The 6,268-nt window shown below is 32.6% G+C and overlaps 1 non-coding gene and 1 pseudogene across 1 annotated transcript; one reads left to right on the forward strand and one right to left on the reverse strand.

The window, feature by feature from the left end:
• Nucleotides 1-1,525: 1,525 nt before the first annotated feature.
• On the reverse strand, nucleotides 1,526-2,247 carry LOC119627531 (ribosomal protein uL30-like; annotated as a pseudogene).
• A 3,138-nt stretch (nucleotides 2,248-5,385) lies between these two features.
• LOC119627598 (small nucleolar RNA SNORD38) lies at nucleotides 5,386-5,454 on the forward strand. The gene has a single exon (XR_005243797.1). It is a non-coding gene; the product is annotated as a small nucleolar RNA SNORD38 (small nucleolar RNA).
• The last annotated feature ends 814 nt before the right edge of the window (nucleotides 5,455-6,268 follow it).

The following is a 6,268-nucleotide window of genomic DNA, read 5'->3' on the forward strand; positions in this document are numbered from 1 at the left end:
AGATTTGGAAGCTGTTGTCAGTAATGGCAGAGAAAAAGCTGCCATCGTATTTGATATCCCTTTGATATTTGGCCTCTTTTTAGTTGTATGGATTCAGAAATCTTTTAGGGTCATGCAGTGATATACGTGGATAATACTTTTGTCTTAAAATCTGGATAAAAAGTATATTTTTAAAATTTATTATTGAATATCTTTAGTCCCAAATTATAAAAACCTAATATTATTTAAAATACAGTTTTTCTTGTATGCCTTGGTCTTTTAATGAGTATAGATGAAATAAAATAGTTATGTGTCAGAATTCCAGTTTTGTTACAATTCCAGACAAAAGGATTGGAGTACATAATTTTTGCTGAGTAAATTATGTAATATAAATAAAACATAATAACAATGCACTAATGAAATATCAATGGCTAAGCAAATGTTTCCCCCTTAGTTTTATTTCTCTAATTCACTTAGAACTAATAAAAGTTGAATTAGAAGGCAAGATGAAATAAAGATTTTAAATTAATTTATCAGAATCATTGCTAAAGTGATAATTTCTTTGGATAAATTAATTAAACAGAGAAATAGAAAAGTAAATGAGGTGAAGGAAAGTTTATCTGAAGGGTATTCTTTAATAATTTTATTTTCAGGAAGACTTGTTTTCTCCAAGAAATAATCTAACTTATTTTAAAATTTCTAGGTAAAGCATTATTTACTAGACTTAGTCTTAATAAGCACTAAGGCTTCAAACTTTAAAAGACACAAAAATGGAATTTATGCCTTTACTCTTAATAGATTGGACTCTCAGGAAAGAGGAAAATATTTTATGTGTTCCAACAGGAAACAGACAACTCTTTGTTGAGAAGTATCATTTGCATAAAATGTAGTATCTGAATTTTCTTCTAGGTTCTTCTCAAAAATCAAATATATAACTGTGCCAATATACTTTTCATTTTCTAACTTCCTTTATACATTATTTTCACAAAAATTTGCGAACAACCCCCAACCAATTCAATATTTTCACTATTCTCATTGTCAATCAGATGATAAAAATCTCTTTTTTTAACAGCAGAAACAAGTGAACATTTATTTATGTGCCTTTTTTCCTATGTGTATGTCAAGTCTTTTTCAAAACGAGGCCCCAGATATCTCCAGATTGAATTATGTACCTGCACTAGATCAACTGCTGCCAGAGTCTTAGGAAGCCTTGTTCAAATGCTAGAGTTATTCATTCACCAACATTAAATCCTAGGAGAGAGGATGCAACAAAGCCGGACTCCTTCCTCCATGGAATGTGCTGATTTCAGAGGAGGTGGCAGCCAATGCGGAAAACACTGGAATTTTTCCTTGGAACTGGACTGCGATGAGACGTGCTTGCCATGAAAATAACCTACTGTCTTTTCTTTGACCCTTCCTTTCTAGTTTTTGAAGATTAAAGCAGGAAATAATTTTATTTGAAGATGCTTGACAAAAATTCCCCCAAAAACAAAAACACATGCTTCCACTTCCCTGATAAAAATTTACTGCAGTTTGGCACCTGAATCTAGCTCAGTTGGTGGATGAGCTGATTGGTGCATTCACCCTGATAGCCAGGTGAGCCCATCTCCTTGAGGAAGCCCATGCATTTTTGGTAGCATGACAGGCCACTGAGAGGTGGCAATGGTGCAAGAACCATGAGATCTCCTGGAAATGCTTCTCCGAAAAGGCAATTTCGTGAATGAGGTCTTCCAAGCAAATGACACCAAACTTCCCCAAGTGCTCCTCAATCACTATGTTGTCTGTTAGAGGAATGGTCTTATTCTTGACCTTGGCTTGTCCATGTTTCAAATTTCAGATTTTGAAACCCTCAGGTCCATAAGGTTCCACTAAAAGCAGCATTTTTAGGTTCTGGGGGGTGACATTTACAAAGACACCACTAAAATTTTTCCTTAAGTGAAGTCTTGCAGCGGGTTCTCTGCACCAGTGAGCTCACGCCATCAATGCTTTCCATGCCTACAACAAAGGCCAAGGAATGTTTATCTGGCAATTCCAAGGTATGAGGTTTCACTTCTAGCTGTCTGAGATGCACCTTGTCACATTTCTGCCTTCAGGAATCACGCAGGAATGATTCCAGTTGCTTAAACCTGAGCCCTTTTCCTTTCCTGTGCTCCTTTGTCAAAATGCCTGCTTTGCCTGGGTGGCTAGGAGGGCTTGATAAGCGTCCCTCTTTTTCAGGAGATTTTCTGGAGCCAAAGGGATTTTTCTTTGGTCTTGTTCCACCATCTTTCTTGTGTTGCGGCTCAAAAATCTTACACGTTATAAATTAACTACACATTTTAAAAATTGCATTATATAATATGTATATACAAGAATATAATATATATGTATACCGTAAAATATGGTAATAAAATGAACAGCTGCTAAGCCAGAACTCAGCCTAAGAAATATCAAAATCCTGGCATTTACTTTTGTATTGCTGTCCATTAAATTCTTCTATCTAATCCAACACGCAGTCACAATATGTTATTAAATTTTGTACTTATCATTACCTTTTTTTAAATTTTATACATTTATCACTCACATATGTGCATCCCATGCAATACAATGTTTAGTGTAGGTTATTTTTTAAACTTTATATAAATATTTTAGTATTTACATTAATTGCTTTTTCACGCAACATTAAATATAGTACAAATGTCCAAGTTTTAGTGTTTTGCTATAATTCATTTGTTTTTTAAGCAATAAAATTATATTGTCTAAATATTTCACATTTTTTTCATCCATCTTCCTGTTGATAGACATGCAACATATTTCTTCTTAGTTTCTGCTTCTGTCAATATTCTGAATATTCGTGTACAGATCTGTTCTATACACACGATTTCCTTAACATATATCCCTAGGAGACAAAATTCCTGTACAAGGTCATGCCACATTATTTTTAAATTTTTAAAGCAATACATACTCTTCAACCCTATCTTCTATAATGCATATTTTTCCCAGATTTTTTTACATGAGTATTGCAGTCTATTAAAGGAAACTGTAGGCAGGAAGAAATGTGAAGAGTCTCCCAGTCTGTCTAGGTCTCCTAAGCAGAAAACTGGGACTGTTACATCAAAGCATGGATTGTATTTAATTCGATGAGTTTTTACTACTCTCTGTATCTATGCAATATCACCCAAAACAAGATGTAGATAGAATATTTCCATCACCTCAGAAAGTTTGCCTGTGTCCCTTTGAAGTTGATCCTTCTTTCCACCCACTGCAACTTTCTGATTTTTAATCCTTTAGAGTAATTTTGCCAAAAAGTTGCCCCTTATATAAAATATATATGAACTCATGTAGTTTATGTTATTTAGTATCTGGCTTCTTTTAACTTATTTTTTCACTTTTATCTATCATTACATCAATTAGTAGTTCCTTCCTTTTGTATTGCTAAGTATTCTTTCACTAAATAAATACGACAAAATATTTTTACAGATACAGAAGGATTATTGATGTAAGTTAATTAATGTAATATCCCAGTTACTTGTGATGCTGAGGTGGGAGGATCACTTGCGCCCAAGATGTCAAGGCTGCAGGGGGCCACAGTTGTACCACTGCACTTCAGCCTGGGTTACAGAGCAAGACACTGTCTCATAAATAATAAAAAGGCATTATAAGAGCTCCTATTATATAAATGTTCAATAAATTTGTTTTGTTATTTCTAACATTTTAATCAAAATAAGTGGTCCACATTTAGTAGTACCAAGGTAATATGTGGAGACTGGTAATTTTAGTTAATTTTAAGATGAGAAATTCTCTTCATTCATTGATTTTTTTAAAGTATCTATTATGGTTTAGGTGATGAGAAAATGTACATAAACAATAAATGATAATCTTATTAATTTTACAGTACTTGAATTTGAAGTATGGTATTTGCTGATAATAAAAATAAACTCGATGCTCTATTGATGAGAATTGTTTAATTTTCATCTCTTTTATATATTCTTAAGGATATATTAAAGGCTCATCTACATAAATTAAGAACATTTAACTCCCTCTGGAATCATTGTGAAAATATATGTCTTTGATTTCCTAGTAGCTATGTAACTCATGAAAATAAGAGAAAGTAAATTTTAAATAAATTTGTATCTACAAATTGATTTATATTTGTACCATCTGAGGACATAGAAATATTTCATAAATCAGATATCAATGATAAAAATATATAATCCATATATAAAGCTTTAAAAGTAAGGTGTTGCATTGAGATTACTTTCTACACATACCCCTTTCAAAGATGTTTAATAATATTTCACACTTAAATGAAGACATACAAATGATACAGTTAACATACTCTCTCTCTCTTTTCTCTCTCACACACATGTATATACATGTTCTTTTTAAAATTCAGAATACTAATAACAAATAAGTCCTTGAGGGGAAAAAAGTAAAAAAAAAAAAGCTCTTTATATGCCAAATTAGTGAGAAAATGTTCAGCTATTTTTTTTTCATCTTTTTTCTTTTATACAGAGAAACTCAGGTATAAACTTCTAGCAGCATTTTGATCAGATTTAGAAAATAGTTGAAAGAGGAAGAACAAAGGGAGATGATAGAAATGGCAGAAAACTTAAGGCATCTTTGGATGAAAAAATAACGTGAATCAAGAAAATGTAATTTTCAATGGTGATTACACTTTGAAGAAAATAAAGTGGATTGAGGAGACAGATATGACTGGGCAGGAAATTAGATAGGGTGGACAAGATGGTCTCTCTAAAAGGGGCTATTGAGCTGATACTTGAATGATAAAAAGGAGCAGGCTATCAGAAGTTATGAGTCAAGTGTTTTTCAGGAAGAGGAAAAGAAAAAATAATGGAAATAGGGATAACCCATTAGAGAAAATGTGAGAAGGCTTACATGGTTGGAACAAAATGAATAAGGGTAAGTTTCAGAAGAAGAGAGTAAAGACAGGAAAATATAAGGTGGGAGGAGATAAAGAGTTTATACCTTATTTTGAGTAATGGGAAATAATCATTGGATTTTATGCTGGATAATATCTGTGATCTGAATTAGAATGTGAAGATTACTGCAGCTGTCTTGCAGGTCATCAATAGTTTTGGGAAAAAGAGAATGTTTTAGAACTGTTCGCAGGTTACTGGAAAGTTTATGTAAAAGATGTTAGATACTTTAGTAGGATCCAGGCAGTACTGTTTTAAGAAATAGTCCAGTTTGGATACTTTCTGAAAAAATAAATAGCAAGATTACATAAGGTTACAATGACTGGAAGGATCAAGGAGAAAGCCTAGTGTTCTGGTCTGAGAGACTGGGTAAATTGAAGTAGTATTAACTATGTTGTATGAAACACACAAAAGCAATTTGTGAGTGGAGAAACACCAGAATTTAATATTCAAAATTCAAGGCCAAATATTGGAATTAATAAATTAATCTCAGTGATGAAAACTTTGTCAAGTTATGCTACTGACATTAAGTGATGATAAAGTGTGTCTGAGGAGAAAAAAATAAATAAATTTACCTATTGGGAAAGTGTTGTTTGAGAAGAGAAAAATGACAAGAACTGAAAACAGTTGTTCTCCATCACTTTGTGGTCTGGAGTAGACAGAAGAGCAAAGGTACAAAGAGTCATCAGCTGGTAATCCTTGAGGGATACTGAGAGAGTGTGGTAACATGGAAACCAAAGCCAATATTTCTAGAATAAAAGTGTTAACTGTGTGAGTGCTGGTGGGAAAGTTGAATATGGGTAATAGACTTGAATAGACAATATGGTGCACATTGGTGACCCTAAAATAAATTTCAGAGGTGTAGTGACAAGGATGAATGGAGGAGATTGAAGAGAATGTGCAGTGGATGAATGGGGAAACTGTTTCTGAGTCCTTTGAAAAAAAATTATTCTAAAAGGGGACAATATTTACTTGGTTGTAGTCAGAGAAGTATCATGTTCAAGAATATGGGACCTATTATAGCAAGTGATATGTAAACAGTAATGTGTTTCCAGATTATTTTTTCCAATCAAAAACAAAGTGGGAAACAACTTTCTACTTTGCAAAATAATTAATGTAATTAATAGATTCTTATTACAATGAAATACATTAAAAAAGTCAGCATTCCAAAAGACAATATTTTCAACAAATTTATTTTTATGCTTTTATTTTTAACAATAATAGTTAACATTAATAAAGTAACTGCATTATTTTCTTATATTCTGGCTGATGAGGTTCTTTGAATTTTTCAAAAGTCTATTAATTGAAGACTTCCCCTCAACTTCCTCCCCATATTCTAGGAAGGATAGATAAGTATAGGGATGTACATA

This window comes from Chlorocebus sabaeus, chromosome 3 (assembly GCF_047675955.1).
Source record: "Chlorocebus sabaeus isolate Y175 chromosome 3, mChlSab1.0.hap1, whole genome shotgun sequence".
NCBI lineage: Eukaryota > Metazoa > Chordata > Mammalia > Primates > Cercopithecidae > Chlorocebus > Chlorocebus sabaeus.